Below are 25,628 nucleotides of genomic sequence, written 5' to 3' on the forward strand. Positions count from 1 at the left end.
TAAACAGGCTGGCTGGAGCATGGTGAGACTAATCAAGAAAAGCTTCTTAGTAGAGGTTTCCCTGATATGCAGTATAAGGGTGGGGAAAGAGAGATGGTTTGGAGAAGGGACGCTATGCCTCACCAGAACTAATCTCATAAGTAAGCAAAGTAAAAGACTGGGAGTATTTTCTGAGGTGCTGGATGAGACCCTTTGACTCACCTGCACCCCCGGCACCCCCCAAGAAACCTTTTCCAATATGTCTTCTGAGACCTAAAATTCTACCAATAAAGAATAATTTTATTATCTAAAACTCATGTCAGCTAGTAAATGTAGATGTGCCTGACAGATCTAACCCTTTAAACAATATCATTGATGTAGAATGAATTGTGGGTTTTAAATCTTCCTTGGGATTAGATTTGTCAGGAAGAAAAAGGGAATGAGGGCACTAAATGACCAAGCAGGTATAAGACTGGAGAGGGTTGGGAAGCCAGCTCTCAGGATTCTACTGTGGACTGCATTAGAAACAGCTTGCATTCCTGGGCAGAATCTGAGACAAACAGAAATTGTACTGAACCATCTGTTGGTGAAGTGTGAGTTGTATTTGATGCAAGAACCACGGAGGGCTGGTGAATTGTGGAGCAGCCTGGCCAAATAACAGGTATGGAGAATTACCTGAGCCAGGGAAAGGAGCAGGGAACAAAAATAGCAAACAGCAGCAGCCACATTTTTATTGAGCCGCTGCAAAAGAGAAGACACAGATTAATCCTATAAAGATGCTAAAGACAGGACAGTCATCTTAACATATCTATAGCTCGTTGTTTTATATATTTAATTCTCAGGGATTACCCATATGTCCCAACTAATAGGCGGACTAAAGTGGTCTCTAGTAGAAACCTAGCAATGTTTAATGGCTACTCCAAAGTTGAATGCATGTGTAATTTTTAAGGTTAGCGACATCTGGGAAAACACCTACCAAGACACCATAGATTTAAAAGAAATTTAATTCAAGTTAACAAATGGATCATACAGTATAATGCCAAGAGATTGGCAGACAAAAAGTAATGAGTATTTGTTATAATAACTATAAACGGAGTATAACCTTTAAAAATTGTGAATCACTATGTTGTACACCTTAACGTGTAATACTGTACAGCAACTATACTTCAATTAAAAATTGGTTTAAAAAAAACTATTTGTGACTCTCTGTGTGTCTCAGAAACTTCAAGGAGGCGTGGAAATACTCAGACCTCACTGTTGGGATTTAGTAAACCAGGAATTCACAGCAAGTCTTTGAGCTCAAAGCCATATTTCTTATTAATACATAAATTTATTTCATTCTTAACCTTAAAATGAATAACTATGCGGTAGTTGAGAGAAGAGTAGTTATTTTTCTTTGTTGTTTTATATCATTATTTATCCTGTGTCTTCCATGGGTAAAATGATTGGTACCCAAAGTGCTATCAATGAGTTCCCCGATTCTCCCCACAACATTCTATTTCCTAATCTCTTTTCTCTGTTCTCACCATAAAATGCTAAATCTCATACCCTATGATATTCAGACAATTTCAGCTCAAACTGAGGGAAGCATAGAAATATTCTGCTACAGTTTGTCTCTAATCTATCTTCTAATTTGAGGGGTCTAATTATTGATCTCCACAGGACTTTAAGGAATGTTATGAAAATGGGTTAACATTTATTTAAGGAGGATTCATCAAGGATCTTATTTAAAACAAACAATTTCATCCTTTCAAAATCAGGGAATGGAAAAAAAGGATATTTTTCTCAAAGTATGAATGCCACCAGCGTTTCTCACATTGATTCATTGCTTATCAATAAAAACAACTTAAGCTGATTTTTGTCGCTTATAGAGTAAGTGTAAAATGTTCCACCAAAATAGGTAATGACATTTTTTTGTGTCCATAAATGTGCATGTAAGTCCAATTATGTATTTGTTGTCATTTAAACATCACCACTATTATTGAAACAGAAGTGCCAGTACTAATTCTTGCTGTCACATTTTCCAAAAATGAAAATAAGGCTTTTAAGTAAAATGCCAAGGTTTTCAATCTGAATTATTCATTCTTTGCATGGCCTTAGCAGAACGCCCTCAGCAAAATAGCTAAACAAAAGCCTACCAGGGTTCTGGTTTCTAATCTGGTTAAGAAATACATTATAGGATTTTTTTTTAAACTTCACAGTTAATGGAAAAGTTTTCCTTTCCTGAAACTCTGCAAAGAGTTCAAGAAAGCTTCTCTAACTGCCACAGCTTCCATTTAATTGAAGTGCCATGAGGAGACCTTGAAAACAGTGGCATTAGTCACACAGCTAAACAAACTACCTTTGATGGTACCAGATGACCAATCAGAACCATTCCCCAGATGATCTTTGTGGGAATAGCATTCCATTAATAATAACTGAAGCAATGATCTTTCATGCCACCTTTCTTTCATGCAAGACCACTTCACTGGTAATCTCTTAGGGGAACTATTAGCTACTTCAATGTCCTTCATAGAGGACACTCTGCCTGCTCCAACATTTTTTTCACTGTAACATTTTTTTTCCTCTCTCCCACAGAAGTGCCTTTTAGAAATTAAAATAATTTTCACTGTGGCTCTAGCAGGGATATAGGGAGTGAAGAAAAGAAGAAATGGGTGGGAGAATAAATGAGTTGAGAAGAAAAACACCTTTTCTCCGACACCTAGCTCTGAATTTCAAGATTATCAAAGAAAAGTATTGCACTAAATTATAATATCCAGTAGTTGTTCATCTTAGCTACTCTTTGCCATTAAGGAGAATAAATCTATGTGTTTCTAAATGTTTCAAACTAATTATGAGTAATCGTTTTGCAGAGTTTTCTAAATTCTGATCTTAATACTTGTATTAATCTTATAGTTATTAAAAGAAGCTGGGAGAGTGAGAGGATGAGAGGGTCATCAGAAGTAGTCCAGGCTGTACCCCCAGCTACCTACCATACCATGAGCTCCACGTTGGGGGTCTGTGTATTATTTGTCTTCTCATGTCCATTCTTTGCATAGCGTAGGTGCTCAATAAATGTTTTATGAATAAATTCTCTACCGTAGGGGACAAACCAGGGATGAAATCAGCCATTATATTGCTAAATATTCTATAGCCTGCACAGTAGCTGCCTTCGTCATTTTTTTTATATTGACATGAACGTTACCACTACTTTATTTTAATACAATGTTTTACTCATACTAACTTCTTTCTCTTATAGGAGCTTGTTACATTTTCAGGAGTGTGGTTAGATCAATTTACACAAACTCTCAGCAATGGAGGCCATAATTTGGAAAACACTTTCCATTAGCTGAACTGTGCAGAATAACTCATGTGGTGTAATCTCTTCCCTGCTCCTGCCCCCCAACCAGCTGGCTAACTGGTTGATAAATCATCAAGCCTACGAAATATTTTCACAGTTCCAAACTTCCTGCATCAATTTGCACATCTAACGTGGTGAATATATAACCAAAGGATATTAGGGAAGTATCAGTCATTCATATTTTTAATCATTAAATATTACCATATCCAAAGTCTGAATTGACTGATTGGTTTGTGTAATAGGATGAAACTTTGATATATTAACAAGATTTCCCCTTTCCAAGACTATTATGTCATTCTGTGACTCTTCTCAATTGATCAGAGCTAGGCATTAGTCAGGGAAGGAGGGATGACTAGAATGCAGAATATACAGACGTTCAATTCTTGTTTTCTGATTGCTGTAAGAGGCTCTTAGAACTTATGGCTTTAAAAAAAACAAAACAAAACAAAATAAAAAACCATTTTTATTATGGGAATTCTCAAACAAAATACAAAGGCAGAGAGACTAATACAATAAACTCCTACCTATGCACCACCCAGTTTCAACTATCATCAACTCAAGGCCAGTTCTGATTAATCTACACCCTTACCCACTCCGCTTCTGCCTTGAAGTTTCAGAGGCAAATTCTGGACACCATATAATTTCACTCACAAATATTAAGTACATATCTCCAAGATAAAGACTTTTTTGTGATTCCCTTTTTCTGCACCTGTTTGTTTGTTCTACAAGATATATTAGCTGGAAAAGACTCATTTTTTTAAAGAAAATATAACCACAATAAATACCATTATCACATCTAAAAATTAAACAGTAATTCTTTAATATCATCAAATATCTTGTCAGTCACATTTCTCTGATGGCTCTTAAATGAAACACACAACTTTTTACTTGCAAAATCTGGACTTAAAGCATTTCAAAAATCCAATCTCTGGAGGATTCAGGACATAAGGTTTATCCATTAAAAAAAAATTGGAAGGAGACTAGGTGAGGAGACATAACATCTACTCCGAAGGCTAAACATAGGTTGTCCAGACTGGGGGAAGGTAAAGCAGGGTGAGGGGATAGACAAGAAAGAAATTGTGCTAGATGTTTTAAATGGATTGGAGAGTGGATCCTGCACCCAACTCTTTCAGCCAAGCCCCAGAAATTCTTGGTGAGTTCCATTTAAACCTTCCAGGATTAGATGCAAACCTGAATTAAATTGAAATCGAATCTCTGCATCTCAGAGGAATAAGAGCTAGAGATAGATACTAATTTTACCTGTAGAAGAATAAAGTGCTTTTTGACACACCTGGGTGTGTGGCCTGTAAATTTATTCTCAGTCCACTCGATTTGTTGTTCTAAATGGAGAACTGGGCCTGTGGGTTTGACCTGCTCTACATGGCTGGCCGCCCTCTTGGAGGACACAAAAATAATATTCAATCACATAGATTTCCTGGAAGAGCTGTGTTCTTACCTGAGTGTCCCAAATGAAAGTACTATCACCCCTGAGAATGGTCCCCTTGGGCCCTATAAAAAAGAAAGTTTCTAAATTCTCATTCCTGGAGTTATTTGGTTTCCCAGTTGTAAATTTCATACAATGCCAAAATAACAGGCAAACAAATACAATAATAATAATTTGGTTTTTTAAACATCAAGATATATTTCAGAACACTTCAGTGACAAAAGATTTGATCTACTAAAGAATCTTCTTCCGGGTGTCCCCTCCACCATTTTTTCTTGAAACAGATTCAAGAAAAAAAGAATCCGTTTGATAGCTAAACACTTCAGACCACAAAGTTAACGTTAGATTACACATATCTTACAACAAACGCTACCTCGATCTGTTAAAATAATAGTTATTTTAATAAGTGTAAGACACTGTTAAGCGCTTTATATGTGTTGCCTCACTTATTTTCATAAAAGCCCTTTGAAATAGCTGCTGTAATCCCCAATTTATAGATGAGGACACCAAAGTCAGACAGCTAACTAGTGGAAGAACCAAGAGGCTCACACAGTCTAGTGTGTCACTCATTGGAGCCTACAGGTCTTAACAATGCACTACCCTGAATCCCTCTCTTGGTAATTAAAAAAAAAAAAAAATCTTCTCAAGAATATGGTCTCCACACAGACATAGAGAACAAACGTATGGACACCAAGGTGGGAAAGGGGAGGTGGGATGAACTGGGAGATTGGGATTGACATATATACACTAACATGTATAAAACAGATAACTCATGAGAACCTGCTGTATAGCACAGAGAACTCTATTTAGTGCTCTGTGGTGACCTAAATGGGAAGGAAATCCAAAAAAGAGGAGATATATGTACATATGGCTGATTCACTTCGCTGTACAGTAGAAACTAACACACCATTGTAAAACAACTATACCCCAATATAAAAAAAAGTAAAAAAAAAAAAAAAAGAATATGGTCTCCAAGTGACATTTCCTTGAACTCTTAACTATTCATATTTTTATCTTGAATTCCCAGTTTCAACTTCAAAGTATACAGTGAGAACAAAAGATACTTAAAAAGTAAGTTCTTCAGAATCCTAACCTATATTGATGCTTTACTATTGTTTTTTAAACTACAATAAGCTTTGTATTTATTATTAAACTGCTTTTTCAAGCTAGAAGTATAGAATTTGACCTGGTATTCATGACCAGGGTTTCTGTAATTCCAAGTCAGAGTTATGAAAGAAAATTATGAGACAATGGTTGATAATATTGAAAAAAATCCATATTTACAGGAGATTTTTTTCAAGTGACTTACTATGATGTCTATTCATGGGAAGAAAGCCTTTGAAAAGACAAGTATATAAAGAAGTTATCCTACAGTGAACAGAACAAAGCCCATTAATGACAATGATGTGAACATTCAAGAAATTATTAAAAGGACCTTTCACTTTGAGGGAAAATTAATTTACCCAGAATTTAGTGCAATTGTTGAAATAAGAAAATCAGAGAGGCAAGGCAGCAGACCTTGTGGCCAAAGTATTGCCTAAAGTAATAGCAGTTATGAAGGAGACAGCATTCTGCTTTTCTCTTCTACGTTTTGTCAAAAAGCACTGGAGGCATATACGTTAGTGGCTCTTAACATTGTTATTTCTTTAACAACATAGTTTTTTTTTTTCTGCCAGAACTTAAAATGATCAATAGGTCTACAGATTTTTATCTCTTTTATCTATACATATTTTAAAACTCTTAATTCCTGAATTTTAGAGGAAAACAGTTTTATTTCATAAAATTGAGGTTTTCTTTTACAAAATATTTAAATACATAGAGCCTTGCAGAAAAGAAGTAGGTGTTTATCAGGGACACTTGCCTCCAGGCAGAGAGATAGCTTCTCTGTCTGGCTCCCTCCACAATGAGTAGCCATTTTTGTCCAGGAAAGTATCTTCATAGTTCTAATGCCATATAGGTGTTTCTCTCCCCAGGCTCATCAACAAACCAACAAAGAATAATACTGGAGGGAATTCCCTGGCGGTCCAGGGGTTAGGGCCTTGCACTTCCACTGCAGGGGGCACGGGTTCAATCCCAGGATCCCGCATGCCGCACAGTGTGGCTAATAATAATAATAATAATAATATTGGAAACCAGGGAGGATAAAAAGAAATATTAGACATGTCCCCTGACCTCAAATTTCATATAGTCCCCCCTGCTTAGGGAGAAATTTCCATTTTCTCTGCTTGTCAATGTGTAAATTGAAACCTTGGACCCCTTCAAGGTTGGGGTCTGTGGACTGCTCCACAGAAGAGAGGACACAGCAAAAAAAATAGCAAAGAAAAAACTAGCTAATTCTTGAATTTCAGAGTGAGCAGGTCAGACTTCATCAATTTAAATGGTGATTTAAGAAATTCTCAGGGATCATTTCCATATAAGAGGAAACTCTAGTGAATGAGTTGAGTTGTGTGTCTAATGTTCTTATTAGACCATAAACACTTCATAAATTCAGAAAAAGATGGTGCTATGTAATACAGTAGTCAGGGAAATTTTCACCCTGGGTATGCCTGAGATGTGAATTTCTCCTTGAAGGACGGGTTAATTTCAGATGAAAATAGATTGGTTATCTGATTCAAGAACTAGTGTAAGCAAAGAGCATAGATGATACACTCAAGATTCAGCAGTGACTTAACACAACATTGTTAATCAACTATACTTCAATTAAAAAAAGAAAGATTTAGCCGTGATCATGTAGGTTCCCAGGAAAAGCCCACCTGAGTGGGAATCTATCAGGATGACCACAAAGCCCATTATATGCCCTTACCCATAGTGTTTTAAGTGCTGACTTCTTTCATAAACATCACTGTGTCATGGATGGAAAATCGCTCTTTTTTTTGTTTCTTTTTTTTTTGGCCGTGTGGCGCAGCACGTGGGATCTCAGTTCCCTGACCGAGGATCCAACCCACTGCTCCCTGCAGTGAAAGCAAGGAGTTAATCTCTGGACCGCCAGGGAAGTCCCGGAAAATAGCTCTTAATTATAGGCTGGATTTAGCATCATTGTTTTATGAATTTACCTCCAGTCCTTTACACCATAAAAGAGCCATGAACTCCATCAAATATGTGTGCTCCCTGCTTCCAGCTGAAAATCTGGAATCTCCTAAGCCTTTGCGTTTCATGGAACCCTTACCCCTCAAGAATTACCTCAACCATAACTTTATACCTGAAATATTTCTGATACCTCCAATTTCTGAAACACTACCCCTCATTCACTATAACATTCACTATGTTAATTATAAATGTAACTGTAAGGAACGGCACCAAGAAACGGAGGAGAGCTTAAACAAGCTTTATTTGGGAACGCTCCCGGGCGAGGTTCAACTAGTCCGAGAGAAAGGGGCCAGAGAAGTCGCGCTCGGGCGAGGGTTTGGGCAGAATTTATAGGGGAAGAAGGGAAAGGGGTGTGGTGAATCCGAGAGGGCGCAGGGTATTCCTTATTTGGTGGTCTTTTCGGGTATCGTGGCAATATCTGGTGCGGGTCGCATCACTCTTGGGACCATTAGTCCCGCCCCTCGAAAGGCGGGAAGACTGGGCTGGGTGGAAAGTCCCCAGGTGAGTTCCTGGAACTGGGTGGTCCGGAAAGTCTCCAGGTCAGTTTCTGGAACTGGGTGGTCCGGAAAGTTTCGGTCTGATGCAACCTGTGAGTCTGATTGCGTTCCCCCGCCTCGGGCCAGTTGGCCTTACAGTAACCTAATTAACATTATCACACAACTATAATCATCTGTTTACCCATATCTCTCCCGTACCAGATGATTGTTCTTCAAGGACATAAACAATATCTTATTCACCTTTTGATTCTGAGTTCCAAGTCCAATGCCTGGCATATGTTAAATATCTAAATAAAGTTTCTGTTTTTTGGAAGAGAAGAGGAGGAATGAACTTCCACTGTGAGTACCAAGGTGACCTCAATTAGGCAGATCAGAAGCTATGAAGGTAAAAATAAGAACAGAGAAAGGAAGCACAAAATTTTTTCCCCTAGAGGAGCAGTACTAGACTAAATCGTGACTAAGGCATTTTGACTTTAAAGGCTTCTTCTTTTCTTTTTTTTAAATTTTATTTATTTTTGGCTGCTTTGGGTCTTCGTTGCTGCACGCAGGCTTTCTTTAGTTGAGGCGAGTGGGGGCTACTCTTCGTTGCGGTGCGCGGGCTTCTCACTGCAGTGGCTTCTCCTGTTGTGGAGCACAGGCTCTAGGCACGCCGGTTTCAGTAGTTGCAGCACACGAGCTCAGTAGTTCTGGCACACAGGCCCTAGAGTGCGTGGGCTTCAGTAGTTGCAGCGTGTGGGCCCAGGGCATGTGGGCTTCAGTAGATGTGGCTTGCAGGCTCTAGAGTGCAGGCTCAGTAGTTGTGGTACACGGGCTTAGTTGCTCTGTGGTATGTGGGATCTTCCCGGACCAGGGCTTGAACCCATGTCCACCTCGCAGCATGCCCTGCAGTGGAACGTTTCCCTGCAGTGGAAAAGTGAAGTCTTAACCACTGCGCCACCAGGGAAGTCCCTAAAGGCTTCATATTAGGGCCTAGCCTCTAGGACCCCTGGTTCCCCCATGATGTCCTCAGCTGCTGTGAGCTTTTCACTTGGATTTGCCCTCCCCAGGCTTCATCCTACATCCCACGCCTTTTCCTATTTCCTCTTTCCCAAATCCACCATTCTAGTTTCTCTCTTAGCTTACTGCTCTCTGCTAGCAAACCTAAAACTTCAATGTGTGGAAATATGTCATTATGTATCCCAAGTGTGTTCCCCTGAGATGCTTCATTCAAAAGGATTTTCCTGTTAAATTTAGGAAATGTTTATACACAACCTCACCCTTGAGGACAAAATGTACATTAAATATTAAAGGCTCAGAGAAGTCTTACACTAGAAAACTTTATTGATTTTTTTTAATCCTGCATTTTCCAAAATTATTTGTCAATGAAAGCTTTTTTAATACCACCTCTTAATGTCCCACAGGACTCCTGTTCCACAGAACACACCCCAGGAAACACCAGGTAAGGATTAGCAGTTCAAGTGACTTACTTGAATCACAACAGGTATTTTCTAACGTGGTCTGAAGGGATACATGCACCCCAGTGTTCATTGCAGCACTGTTTACAATAGCCAAGACATGGAAGCAACCTGAATGTCCATTGACAGAGGAATGGATGAAGCAGATGTGGTACATATATATAATGGAATATTACTCAGCCATAAAAAAGAATGAAATCATGCCATTTGCAGCAGCGTGGATGGACCTAGAGATTGTCATACTGAGTGAAGTAGGTCAGAGAAAGACAAATATTGTATGATATTGCTTATATGTGGAATCTAAAAAGAAATGATATAGATGATCGTATTTACAAAACAGAAATGGACTCACAGACTTAGAGAAATGGTTACCAGGTGGGGGAAGGGTGGAGGGATGGGATAGTTAGGGAGTTTGGGATTGACATGTACACAGTGCTGTATTTAAAAAGGATAACCAACAAGGACCTACTGCTCAATGATGTGGCATCTTGGATGGGAGGGGAGTCTGGGGGAGAATCAATACATGTATATGTATGGATGAGTCACTTTGCTGTGCACCTGAAACCATCACAATATTGTCAGTCGGCTATACTCCAATATAAAATAAAATGTTAAAATAAAAGAAAAACCTATGAGCCTTACACCTGATTTAAAAAAAAAAAAAAAAAACAGGTATTTTCTAAAGACTGTGTTTTAACCCAGAGGCCTGATTCTTTAGTAGGAATTTCAGGTGATTACTTGTGGTAGACCTTGTGGGTAAAGAGTCTCTGTGGAGTGCTTCAGATTATGTCATGATGGAGAAACTTTTTTATATCTTTATTATGTGCCAAGCAACATACTATATGTTTTCAAGTATCTTTTTCCAGTTAATTCAAAAAACAATCCTATGAGGTAGTTATATGTTTACCCATTTTAAAAATGAGGAAACTGATCTCAGAGATCACACAGTTCATAAATGGCAAAGGTGAGTCAAATCCAGTTCTTATAGTATTAAATCTCATATTCTATCATTTTCACACTACCTGAATTTCTAGGTCAGTATTTCTCAAAGCTTGGCCCTAAGATGCTTAGCAAAAATCCAGATTCCTGGGGGACTTCCCTGGTGGTCCAGTGGTTAAGACTCCACTTTTCCACTGCAGGGCATGCTGCGAGGTGCGACCAAAAAAAATTTAGATTCCTGGGACCTATCCAGATGTAATAAATTAGAGTTTTGTGGCTGGACAAGGACCAGGTGGTTTTAACAAGCTCCTCAGTTGATTATTACTCAGTTTATTAACACTAAAGTTTGAGAACCACAGTTCTAGCTATATATTATTTTTACCACATTGCACTACCATCATCCAACTAATTAATCAATCAACACATTATAATGTTGGTCCTGACTCACATTGCTGTACTCTCAAGGCCAGCCCAATCAAGTCTCCATCCTACATTGTCTTTGAATATTACCGTATAGCTTCCCCGAGTAAAGCAACTTATACCCTGAAGATGAAAGAGACAACAAATGAATCTTCTCACTTAGGATGCATTGTTTTTGTTGATGATATAGGCACTCCCCACTTCAACTGGCTACCCCAGTGAAATAACATATCTCAATTGGCAAAAATTTGAGAGCAAAAGATACCCAAAGAAAGGCAGTGTTTGAAATAACCAAAGAAACTCAGGGCTTTTGGCTTTCTTCTCCTGAGTGATTTGTAAAAGGTTTTGCTTCTTTTATTGCTGATGCCTTATATATATTAGTATATTCCTCTTTACTAATTCCCTAGACAAACCAGCAGTTCTTTCTGTTAAATGATTTGCCATCAAGTACAAAAAGGTCAAGTAACTGTCATTTTCTCTTCACTGGATCATGTGAAATATTTCAACTCTACACTGATGTGCTCTGGCCAAGAAATAAGAAAAAATAGCTAGAGTGTGTACAAATTTGTGTGGAGGGGGCAGGGGTGAGAGAGAGAGAGAGAGGAGGAGAGTAAATACGTCCTTCTTCCCCCTTGTCTTTTTGTTTCTGAGTTAGAAACCATCTCTACTTTACCTCTTGTCTTCCCAGTTCATTACCATTGTTACAGGCGTCATATAACGTAACTGATGTTTCATTGCTCTGTACTTTCATCCAGGAGATATTAGGTGAAGATAAAAGTGCAGGAAAAAGTAGTAACCAGGATGAGAACAGTTATTAGAATAGGCATCTTGTTGACATACAGACACAGATTGATGGCTCTCTGCCCTGATATCCATTCTCACCTTCTTCCTTATTAATACAACTCCAGCACTCTACTGCCCAGAATAAGGAAGACAGTCCCTGCCTTCCTTGCAGCCTGGCGTAGCCATGTGTTTAAGCAATGGCTTTTGAAATACAACTGGAGGAGCTGTGTGGCAGTTTCTGGGAATCTCTTTGGCCCTCAGTCTTCTATATCCCCTGGAATGCAAATGCGATGACTAGAGCTAGAATTGCTGTTTTCGACATGAGGTAAACTCTGAAGGCAGAGCAGCAAGAACAAAGGAGTTGTAGTCTCTGAGGGCCATGGAGTTACCACGTCAGCCCTGGAATCATTAACTCCACATTAATTACACGTGAAAGAGAAACTTTTTTTTTTTTTTTTGCGATACGCGGGCCTCTCACTGTTGTGGCCTCTTCCGTTGCGGAGCACAGGCTCCGGACGCGCAGGTTCAGCGGCCATGGCCCATGGTCCCAGCCGCTCCGCGGCATGTGGGATCTTCCCAGACCGGGGCACGAACCCGTTTCCCCTGCATCGGCAGGCAGACTCTCAACCTTTGCGCCACCAGGGAAGCCCGAAAGAGAAACTTTTGACCTTGTTTAAGGCTCCATAACTTTGGGCTCGCCATCACATGCAGACTAGCCTAGGCTAACTGACACAGCCTCTATCCCCACAGGGACTGCCTACAGCATGGCTCTGGTCCTGAATTTATTTTCACGTGAGTAAATAAAATAAAAGATGCCATCTGTAATAATATTTTTGTTTAAAAAATTTTTAATTCTAGTTATCTTAACAGGATATTCAACTCGCAGCTACAAAGCTATGTGATTCCATGATTCTTTGTTGGAATTACCTCGAGGCTCTCAAGGTGATATGGGAGATTGCGAAAGAGGCTGGGTGTCTGGGATTCACAAAACTTTTTCTTGTATAAAGTGCAATGTCTAGATTGACTCAATTTTCAAAGAAAACTAGATCACTGCTATTCCTAAAGTTCCCATATCTTGACTTTTTCTCTTCCATTTTAAATATATTTTCCTGTGATACCTGATCACCACGGAAAATTTGGAAAACACCAATGTTTTTCTTTTTCTTTGTTTCCCATTGCCCTTTGTTTCTCCCAGAAGTGCACAGCAAGGCAAGGGAAATGCCAAAATCTAGAGGAAGTTCAGGGAAAACCAAGGGAAAGGAAGGGATGAGGTCTCCAGAATCCTGTATGCACCTGAATTGTCATAAACTGGGTAGTGGTTGGAAGAGGAGCAGTTTACATGTCTGCTTTTTCAGAACAAGTCTCACAGTAGCACCTTCCTCTGTTGTTGTTTTTCCTAAATTTCTCCAGCTCTTTCTTCTTATGTAAATATATGTCCTGCACCCCATTTCATGCTTTATTATTCCCAAATAGCAAATGCATTAGGCCCTTTGATTCATCTGTGGAGAATGCATTTTGGAGCAAAGCTTAATACCCTAAAATGATTAGTTCATGGGGTTTTAATTTTAGGAATATCAGAAAAGCATTAATTCATAGTCTTCAACTGGCACAAAAACTCAATGGATCTCCTCGTGGAAAATCCCCCCTCCTGTCCTTTGCTCAGAAGTGTGCGGGAGACTTAATGCAAATCAAAGCCCTCATAAAACTTATATGCTACCTGCTGGCTTCCTGGAGAGGCCGCCCGGACCACAGTCTTGAAGAAAACTGTCTCCATAGGGGAGGCAAGTCCTTGAAGTCTCATGGTGGTCAACCAAAGGAAAACTCATACCACCTCTGGGTCTTTCAAAATGCTTTTAATAGAGACCCAGTTTTAGTCACATGACCAAAGGCAAGGTCTGAAGACCCCTATCTTATTTTTATTTTCTGCACTGATCAAACCACCCTGATCAATGGCCCGTCTGTGATGATAGTATTGTTAGGTTCACATCACAAGAATATTTACTTAAAATAGATGATGGCTCATAAAAACTGCATAATGCTAATGGCAATTTTGTGACTACTAACCAATGGGTCATTTTTTTCTCTATCTGCATAAGTATAACTTTTGAGCAAATCACTCTCCATGAAAATAAGTAGTTTCACAGTAAAAAAAAATAGTTGGAATATAATTTCTGCAAAACAAAACAAAACCAAATGAACAAACAAAACACCCAGAAGGAATGCTACTGCTGCTTCTCTGAATTTTCTCAACACAAAACTAAATTAAATGTTACCTGCCAAAATCCTCCTAATAGCAAGTTCCTTGGTGGTCTAGTGGTTAGGATTCGGCGCTTTCACTGCCCTGGCTCAAGTTCAATCCCCAGTCAGGGAACTGAGATCCTGCAAGCCACATGGAGCAGCAAAAAAAAAAAAAAAAAAAAAAATACGCCTAATAAACAAATATGGGGCGGGGGGCATTTGAGCAAAGCATTTTTAAGTGACATACTGTGTGTCTTTCAATTTTTTAAAACACAGCCTCTATATTAGTTTATTTTATCACTTAATATAGTGCCCCACCTGGCTATCAACTACAGAAATTTTGTTCCTTACATGCTTCCTGGCCAAGGTCAGGATTGGGCTCAGCCTGTATTAGAACTCACCTTAAGGTTGGTCTAGGTAGCAGCAATCTTGGTTCATTGTCTTTAGAATTGTGTGCTCTGACCTTGGGCCCCATTTCTAGTAGCTAGCCTTCGTCCTTGAACAGGCCTTGCCCTTGTACCCTTGAACTGGGTCCTGACTTCCTGCCCTGAACTGTTTTCTGACCTTGACACCTGCTTGGTTCTCCCCAGTTGTCCGTAGCTCTGGAGGCTTATCCTTGAATGCCAGTCTGGAGATGGGCGCCCAGCTACCCGCTTCCACTTTTGCCTCAACCTTCTTTTTCTGAATGTCCACATAATTCCAAGTCTGGGATTCTCTGCTGATCTTTGAGAACACCTAGCTCTTGCCGCATCAGCTAATGTTGCTTTCTAACCAGACTACCACAGATGTATGTCTCCATTCTCGCTGGATGTTGTCATCCATCCACCTGGACTCCTCCAGGACACTGCACACCCCAAAAGGCATGTAGATTTCTCAGATCCTCTCTGCCCTGCCTTGCCAGACTCTAAGCTACCCACCAACCTCCAGTGCTCACACTGACTCCTTAAGATTATGTTTTTCCCATGTCCATCAACTTGTCAATTTTAGGTTTTTAGTTCTAGGAAGGAAAAAATTAAAAGCTGTTATCTCTATCTTACTTCAGGATTCAAGCATCTGGTACAAAAACAAAACAAAACAAAAACCAACCAACCAACACACAATAGCAGATATTCAACATTTATTTTAAAATCTCAGAATCCCGGAATCAAGGAGAGATCATATATGTGACCTTGTAGCTTCCTACTCAACTGCAGACATCCTTGATAGTTGATCCTCAAACCTTTCCAGACAACCTGTTCCATTGTCAGCTATTTCCTCTTTCTATTGAACTGGAATTCGTAGCACTAAACATTCTATTCATTAATGAAAGATGGAAACAAAGAGTGTATGAAACTTCATAATCATCCATTCATTCCATGAACACAGTAGCAGGCACTGAATTACAGTTGCCCAGGAGTCAGGGTGACAGAGCAGCAAGCTGGAGGCCAGAGGATTCTGTCAACTTCAGGGAAAAGCTGAGGTTGAGAACGGGGCAGGCCAGAAGGAGTGAAATGGGAGACTGGGAGAAGAAATCTTTAGAATCAGAATGGGGCAGGAATCTGTCTCTGTCATGTCCCTAGGGTCCCAGAAATGAAAGATATTTCTACATCAGAGGCCAGGCAATTCATAGGAAACTATGTAGAGCTACTAGGGGTTTTTCTGTTGTTGTTCCTTCAGTACCAATTTCCATCGCAAATTAGTTTTTTTCGTTTCACAGGTGAAAGTAGTCATTTCTAAAATATGGATAAAAATTGGCAATTTTTGAAGTAAAAATTATCCAACCTTCAATTTCTTCAGCTTCTAAGAAAAAGAACCATAAGGCAGAATAATGATAATTAAATTCAGATGCTAGCCCCAGATTCTGTCAACTTGAAAAAGCTGTTTAACCTCTCTGAGCCTGAATTTCTCCATCTGTAAAAAATTAGAGTTAAAATACGTTTCACCAGATCACAGAGTTGCTGTGAAGCTACAAAAATAAAAGCTACCATTCATCAAACTCTGACTCTAGGCCAGACTTCGAGCTCTGCGATTTAGGTACATTATCTCCTAAATCCTCACAACAGTCCTGTTAGATAAGAACCCATTATCCCCATTTTCCAGATGATGAAACTGAGGCTTCCAAAGGTTCAGCAATTTTCCACTAGAACTTTAATCCACATGTATCTGGCTCTAAAACACTTTCTCTCAACTAGGTCTAAACTGTGGGAAAGGATCAGCAACTAGAGTTCTTATGTAAGCACATGAAAGGAAATATTAATAAGGATTTTTGTCTTCCCTACAATATGCCTTGTTTATATGAATTTGATGGTGGGTTTCTTGTTACTATTTCACTGCAAAAGAAAAAAAAAGCATATTATTGTAAGAAAATTTTCAAACAACACAGAGTGTAATGAGTAAAAACTTCACACACACACACACACAGACACACACACACACTGCCCAACCTGCCAATCTCAGTCTTGCTCTACCTCCCATTATTGAAAATTTGGAATTGTATCTTTCCAGAACTTTTCTATGCACTACATATATACATATATAGAGAGATTTTACATCAATAGGACTACACTACACATATTATTCTGAGATTTGCCTTTTTTCACTAATCAATGGACCTCTTTCAATCTGCATAATATTCCATGTGTGGATGTACCATATTTTTTTTTAATTTTTACTTTTATATTGGAGGAAGTTGATTAACAATGTTGTGTTAGTTTCAGGTGTACAGCAAAGTGATTCACTTATACATATACATGTATCTATTCTTTTTCAAATTCTTTTCCCATTTAGGTTATTACAGAATATTGAGCAGAGTTCCCTGTGCTATACAGTAGGTCCTTGTTGGTTACCTATTTGAAATACAGCAGTGAGTACATGTCAGTCCCAAACTCCCTAACTATCCCTCCTCCCCACCCGTCCCCCATGGTAACCATAAGTTCATTCTCTAAGTTTGTGAGTCTGTTTCTGTTTTGTAAATAAGTTTATTTGTATCATTTTTTTTAGATTCTGCATATAAGTGATATCATATGATATTTGTCTTTCTCTGTCTGACTTAACCTCACTTAGTATGATAATCTCCATGTCCATCCACATTGCTGCAAATGGCATTATTTCATTCTTTTTAAAATCTAATATTTCATTGTATATATGTACCGTCTTTATTATCCTAATGTTAATGGACTCAGTATGTTTCTAATTTTCAGTTATTACAAGAAATGTTATCATGAACACCTTTATACCTATATCTTTGAGCACATGTACAAAATATTTCTATAGAATTGTTTTTAGAAGTGGTTTGCTGGGTCAGGGAGTGTGTATACTTTTAATTTTGATGGGTATTGTATTAATTCACATTCCACCATAGTATATGTGTGCTCTCTACTTCTTTACCAAAACTAGACATGAGCAGGCTTTTACATTTATGCTAGTTTAATGGAGGAAAAATGATAACTTGCTCTCATTTGCATTTCCCTGAGTGCTAATGAGATTATGCATTTGTGTTGACTACCTAGTTGTATTTCATCTTCCAAAAATTATTTGCCTCTCCATATCCTTTGTTCAGTTTTCCATTGGAATATTTTTCTTTTTACTGTTGGATTTGAAGGAGAACTTTACATATTGTAGATATTACTCCTTTGAATATTATATGTATTGCAGATATTTTCTTCCAATTTATTGCTTGTATTTTAACATTTTTAAATGGGTAAAACAATTTTTTACTTTTATGTAGTTAAACTTCTTTTCATTTATGACTTGGCAGCTTTATGTATTGCTTAGAAACTTCTTCCCTGGTTAAAGATCATAAAAAACATTCTCCTATATTTTCTTCTAGGATTTGTATTACTTCCCTTGAATATTTTCATGTAAAGTAAAGATCTAATTGCATCTTTTTTTAAATGAGCAACCCAACTGGCTCAACACGTGAATTGAATGGTTCATCTATTCCACTGATTTGAAATGTGCTTTGATCATAACTACATCAATGTGTACCTTGATCTTTTTCTAGACTTTGTATTCTGTCCCCAAGATCACTTGTTCTATCCCTGTATCACTACCCCTTGCATATTAGCTAGCATATCTGTAGCATATATTCATTTGCTCCTGGTAAGGCAAGTCTTCAAAGATAGTACTCTTCCTAAATTTCCCAAGCCATTATAAGTAATGGTATCAAGGGATCCAGATATACCCTACCTGCCCATTTACTCTTGGAACTGCTAAATTCATAGGGAAGACAGTGCTACTTTCGATGAAAACATCATTAATACATATTGTACTCAAAAAAGTCTGTTTGAAGCTACCTAAAACAGCAAATTCAACCACTACATCATACCAAAGCCATTATGTCTCTGAGTGATTTTGAGAACTCCAGCCCTCTGCATCTTTCCCTCTTTTCCCAATTAATATGGTCAAGAGACAAATATCTCTCAAATCTTATTCCTTTGGAAAGGCAGGGATTTGATTAAAAATCCTGGTTTTCATAATTCATAACATAACATACTGTCCACGTAATTTGGAACATTCATTTTAATACACATTTTTAAAATAATGATGATTATATAATAGAGATATTTAAATAATTAGAGCCAGCATAGTTCAGTGATTTAAATTATGGGCTTTAGACTCAGACATTTTAATTCAGATCATGGTAAGTTACTTAACTTCTGGGGAAACTCAATTTCCTCATCTATAAAATAAAGATTAAAATGCCTACCTTGTCTGCGGTTTGTAAGGATTAGAAATAATGTATGTAAAGTATTTAAACATTGCAGCACTTAGTAGGTACCCAATAAATTGTGATTGTTATTCTATTGTATCTTTTGCATGCATGTAGCAGTTTTCTCTTTTCAAAGTGCTTTTGTGGGTCTTTTTCTCATCCTGTTCTTTTTATGGATGAAATGTGGGCACAAAGACATTGAGAGGGAGGACTGCTGTCAATTGTTCACTGCTGTGGAGGGAAACAAGGGTGAGCTTAAGAAAGCACTGTACACTGTGGAATCTTAAGGACTCATTCCTCTTGCACCCCCAGTCAAGACCTGAGAGGCAAAGCTCCTTTGAGAGCATTTGAGTGTTAGAAGTTTATGAGGTTTTTATAAGATGATCCATTTAAAATAGATCATACTTAATCCCATTGAGGATCTGGTTTAGATGAGCTTTTCTTTTCTATATAACCATTGTGAATGAAAAATAGTGTCAAAATTCTAACTTCCTTACATTTACACAAAAGTCACTGGGGAAATAAAGTTGTATTTACGTTTTGCATCATTTACTTGATCCTCATGTTAGGCCAATAAATTACATATTAAAAGTCCTCAGTGTCCAACTTGCTTACCTGCTAAATTAACCAATTAATTGTGCTATAACCGTTATTGGAGGTGCTATTTAGAGGTAAGCTTAAATGGCTAGGTGGTGGTTTCAGTTCAAGAAATGAACAAGTGTATTTTTTCAACATTGTAAAAAAATTCACTTTCTATCCATTTGCTAAGAATGACTTGCCTCAATATTTTCTTCCCACCGCTAGAGCATTGATCAACATGCCTTGGTATATGTGCTATTTAGCATAGAATAACAGGGGCAATAAAGAAATAAACCTCAGTTCGCTCATGAAGAGGTCATTCTGAGACCAAGTGAGAGAATATAGCTCTTGGGGGCGTTGTGCAAAAAAACATGTTATTGACATTAATTACTGTTTATTCAAAGTAGAGAGTTACTTTCTGGGACTCAATGTCTAATATGGATCATTTTGAGGCATAAGATTATATGAAAACTGACATCTGATGTAAAAGGTAGAGTGAATAATACATATTTTATAAGTTTACAATGTAGTATTTGAAATGTATTTGAATCTAAGCATCATTTTCCTTGTTAATGGTAATATGATAAAAATACAAATTTAAGCCGATTCTTAAAGGGACAAAGCAATAACTACATATGAATGAAAAACAAATCAACACTTTTAAAAATTATCAAAAAGGTCCATTGGTCCATAAATGACCATGTAGTTTTACATTTTGCATTTTCAAATAATGAAGCCTCACATGGATCATCATAATGGTTACTGGTTTTTAATATTGGGCAAAGCACAAATACAAAATGTACTTGAAGCTCAGCTTTAAGTAGATTATGAACATTTAATATAGAATGTTATCATAATATTCAGAGCACCAAATTGCAGACTTCTGTCACCCACTTTCAAGCATGCTTCTGAAGATCATAGTTAATTCTGCTGATTTATGGTAATGCTGCAGCATTATCGTCCACAGCATCAGAAACCACTAACAAGCTTAGTATAAGCTTGGGCTGAAATGGTTTGAGGTTTAAATTTCTGTAACGATTATAAAGTAGAAGGAGTAAAATCCCACTTCAGCAAAAAAAAGAAAAAAAAGTACTGCATTTCCACTTACTATCACGTCCATCCCCCACCTCCCAGTAGCCTTCCCCAACTGCATCAAGAAAAGTAACTTCTAATGGACGGGCATTTAAAATTTTCCACATAGTCTTTTCTGAATGGTAATATTCCTAATTCAAATATATAATGCTCACAGCTTTTCCTTGCTGAGGAAGACTACTCTAAAAGAGTTTACCCTATCCTTCAAAAACGGTTGCTCTTGGGCTTCCCTGGTGGCGCAGTGGTTGAGAGTCCGCCTGCCGATGCAGGGGACGCGGGTTCGTGCCCCGGTCCAGGAAGATCCCACATGCCGCGAAGCGGCTAGGCCCGTGAGCCATGGCCGCTGAGCCTGCGCGTCCGGAGCCTGTGCTCCGCAACGGGAGAGGCCACAGCAGTGAGAGGCCCGCGTACCTCAAAAAAAAGAGGCCCGCGTACCGCAAAAAAAAAAAAAAAAAAAAAAAAAAACGGTTGCTGTTTTTAAAACAAATTCCATTTTGGAAACTCCTTTTTTGAACATTAATTTACATTACATTCAATCTTCTAGAAAATGGTTAGAAATCAGAACATTTTAATGGCCATTATCTTCTTCTGGCCAAATGATTGTGTCATGTTAATGTGTGGCCCTTAAGCAGATGAGACCCATTTGTTTGTCTTCTTTCGGGCTGTGGAAAGTCAAAAGAAGGCCTGGGTTGAATCAGCACGGTAAAATAGGGACCTGTCTATCCAGACCGCTCCGCCAAAGGTGAGTGCATCCTTGTCATTGAACACAATGAGCAGAGGCTAATAGTGGCAGGAGATTTGTGGCGTCTTCAAGAAGAAAAATACAGTAACAACCACACCATCCCTGCTGCAAGATAAAAGAGCCGCTCCCGTGATCGCAAACCGATTTCCAAGAAAGTGAGCTAAAGGAAGAACCCTGTGTCCCACACTTGTGGCTGTATCCTCCTGCGTGGAATAAGACAGAAACAGGTTCAACAGGAACTGGCTTCATGTTTTCTACAAGAATGTAAATTCATGTCATCATTCAGAGCTTTAGCTAGTGCCTCTATAAAAAAGCCAATCTTGCATTTGGGTCTTGGGAAATAGCCACAATTGAAAAATAGGAGGGGGCGGGGGACATACCGTCCACAAAGGTGCTAATGGTCTGGGGTGGGGCGGAATTGGGCACAGGTTCACCCGGAATCCTTCCTGAAAGAGTAGGATTTGGTCCAGCAGAATGTACCTCCCCAAACTCTAATTTCAAAATCAACTGAAGAACAGGCTGACACTTAGGACACAGGGAAAGCACACAGGTAAAGAAAACAGAAAAATCATGTGTGTTAATTTACACTCTACCTCTGCACCAAAAACCAAATAAGAAGGAATATCTCATGACAACTATTTTCATTTGAGAGGGAAATTTTAGTATGCATGACCAAATTTTAGTATCCCTGAAGGCAAAATCTTGTTGGGGGGGGGGGCGAGGGAAACAAACAAAAAACCCCTGAAATTCCTAAAATTTTTCTCTCCTCTAAGAGGGATAATGTTTTTTATGCGGGTGGGGGAATTATCTCTTCAGAGAATATGCATAAAGCATTGGACTCCTTCTCTGAGGAATAGCAGCGGATGGGAGCGAATGAACCAGTAAGGGGTGAAGTACAGTTAGGTTGGTGGGAAACTAAGGAAGGAAGAAAGGAGACGGAAGCGTCTGTGGGGATTTGGTACAACGATGGCAGGGGTACCCAGGGAAACGAGCCTTTGTGATTCTTAATGGACTTCCCAAGGCAGAGTAGCCAGGTCAGTAGCGACTGTTCAGTATAAAGTGGGTAACGGGGTCAAAACAAACAAACAAACAAACAAAAAGCAAACCCAAGAAGGAAAGTAACTCGAAATTTCATGCCTTTTAGAGCCCAGAGCGATACGGGGAAACCACAGGTCTCCCTAAGATTCCGGACGGCTCATCTTCTGAAGTTCAAACACCGACTCCTCACTATGGCTTTCTTTTCAAGATGTCATTCTCCCGCCTCCATACCCACTACCAAACAAACATAGAAATCTACTACTGTTCTCCCCATGCACTCCATTTTCTTCCAATCTGAGAGCCATTTGTGTGTATAATTGAAAATTAGCAGTGCAGCTGTTTGAAGAGAGTAATTTATCACAGCGCATTGTTCGTGCCTGACACTTTAGACCTGGCTCTAACAAGCCAGTGGTTGCTGGGGGTTGAGCTACAGAAAGCGATTCGGCTGTAATGCTGCGTTTCCCCTGCTTTGTTGCTAATTGTAGCCTCTTTTTCTCCATTGAATTGGGAGTTGAGTAAAAGAGCTTGTTTGCTCTGTGCGGTGAGGCTGCCAGGGCCGCTTGGGCTATTATCACAAGATACTCTTGATCTTTTGAAAAGCAGGAAATAGAATTTTTCTCCAACAGGGAAAGTAATTTGCGATGCGTCCATTAGTTCTTCATTAAAGCAAGATTAAATTGCACGGCAAATCACATCTGTGTTTGGATGATTAAAGGGTGGCATTTTAGAGGCCAAAACTAATTACTAGTCAAAATGAATGGGAGTGAAAAAACAGTCATGTTTTTACATTAGATAGTGTGGCTTGTAATTAGATTCAAGCTAATTCCACTATTTCTTCTCTTTTAATGAGATGAGCCTGTCCTCATCTTTTTCTAGGCCATGCTAACAACCCCAAATGTATAATTTTGATAATACTAAGAGTTTACTTTATTGAAATTTCTTTGCTACCTGCCACAAGTGACTGTTCTCTCCAATGGTGCTTCATTACATAGAAACATAGCTACTCAGCAGTATAGTTTAAAACAAGAGTCATTCCTACAGGAAAAAGAGTAATTTTAAATGAATATGCATAAATGTATATATGTAAAAATGTATATTTTAAAATGTTATTGAAATTAACCATCTCCTGAAATTTGTACACAACAAATCCTTCTCAGTTGGGCAACTAAAATAAGTACCTTTAGCAATGAAGAGTAAGGAGTAATGTTTGCATGCAATAAGTATTGAAGGGCTCCACATTCAGTGTCCATTTGGATATTATTGTTTCTTTCCTGCCTTGCAATATAATTTTTCTCATATCTCCTGTATGTTTTCACCTTTTCCTATGATTAAGGCATGTTATGATGAATTCACCTCTGATTTCAGCTTTTATTTTTATTTAAAACAAACATGGGAAATTAAAAGCATTGCACCAAGGAAAAGAAACACGTAAAGTCAATTATGTGTTGACTCCTAAAGCAATTATGATATTTCTCAAAAGTAGGTTAAATTTGCTTTCTGAAATATGTTCCAGTTTTTAATGGTGGCAAAATGGTAATTTCTGAAATAACCACAGATCATATTTAGATGAGTCAAGCAATTATTGAAGGAAAAAAGAAGGAAATGGGCATTTACTGACCTAGGTGCTCTTGGATGTGTTGCCTTATCAGAAACACCCTGGGAGGACCAGAATCCATTCACTTCTCTGGTCTGAGTTTTTTAATACATTAGCTTCAGTGGCCTCAGTGAAGTGGGAGCCTACTAAACAGGACAACACAAAGTTTTCCCTTTCTAGCAATTAACTCGGACTTTGACATCAGAATTTCCAAATCTCTCATGATTCAGGCAATATTTTAATAAAAGTCTTTGTAGCAAAGTCCCTACTGCATCTTCAGGCCAAAGACTGCACTTTCCTCCCCAGTGTATTTCCAAAGCCTAGCACTTCTTATGGCAATGGGATAAAGGAATAATTGACCAAAAGAAAAGAGAACAAATAAATAAACGAATTGGGGGAAAACAATCTTTGCAAATCAAATTTTCCTCAGTAGTTTTAAAATGAAATCTATGAAATGTGGGCTATTATTCCTATGTGATATAGGCAAGCAGCATACAGCATTTTAAAACATGTGAATGTGTAGTTTACATGTACTGCCAACATAGAGATAAGAACAGGAACAGGATTCCTGAGATCTAGTAATTGTACCAGACACATGAATTTTTATATTAACCATTTATTTGTCCATTTACTCACTTATTCATTCTGAATTTTATTAGGTTAATTGCATTCTTTAACTTTTCGTATTATAGTTTTCATTTAACCAACACTTAAATGTGATGTAGCTCCTATTCCAATAGCTCCTATTCCATTCTTATTTTGCCCTAACCTCTTGCATCTTGTCACAAAGATGTCACAATGGCACAGACAGACATTTAAAAGACTTTCCTGGTACAAAGCAGAAGATGTACCATATAATACACAGAGGCAGTCACAGTGAATACTAACTGTTCATATGTGTGGTGCTTTGACTGCAGTGCAAGTAAATAGTTAGAGATGATTTCTTTCGATACCAACTCAAGAAAATGGATAAAACCAAAGTTTGTGATCTATGGTTCCACACGAACAAGTGGTTCTAATTTACATTCTTGTTGGCCATCTCAGGAGAGTGTTAAGAGTTTGAATGGTCCCTCAACCAAGTGTCCCTAGAAAGAAGTCTGTACTCAGCAACCTTCACTGAAGACTCACAGAGAGCTCTTTTCCCGATGCTTTGGGAACATGTTTCTTACCTTCAGGAAATTTGAACTAAGGATGCTTGTTGGTGATTTTCAAAAAAACCTAGCAGTTACTACACATACCATTAAATTCTCTTTCTTATGACTGAGACTCTTGAAAGCTCTAAAGCAACAATATCAGTTGACATTCTACAAGTATTTATTGAGGGCCTCTGCGTGCCAGGTAATAGTAGTGCATAAAAAATTTCTGCTATCATGGAGCCTATAAAACACTGAAACAAATAACAATAGCTTAAATATTGTCTTCAGTAAGAATTAAGAGGCCTTTACCAAGAGGCACATGAAAAGATGCTCATCATCGCTAATTATTAGACAAGTGCAAATCAAAACTACAATGAGATATCACCTCACACTAGTCAGAATGGACATCGTCAAAAGTCTGGAGAGGGCGGGGAGAAAAGGGAATCCTTCTGCACCATTGATGGGAATGTAAATTGGTGCAGCCATTATGGAGGACAGTATGGAGGTTCCTTAAAAAACTAAAAATAGAGCTACCATATGATCCAGCAATCCCACTTCTGGGCATATATCTGGAAA

The sequence above is a fragment of the Phocoena sinus genome, chromosome 4 (genome assembly GCF_008692025.1).
Source record: "Phocoena sinus isolate mPhoSin1 chromosome 4, mPhoSin1.pri, whole genome shotgun sequence".
NCBI lineage: Eukaryota > Metazoa > Chordata > Mammalia > Artiodactyla > Phocoenidae > Phocoena > Phocoena sinus.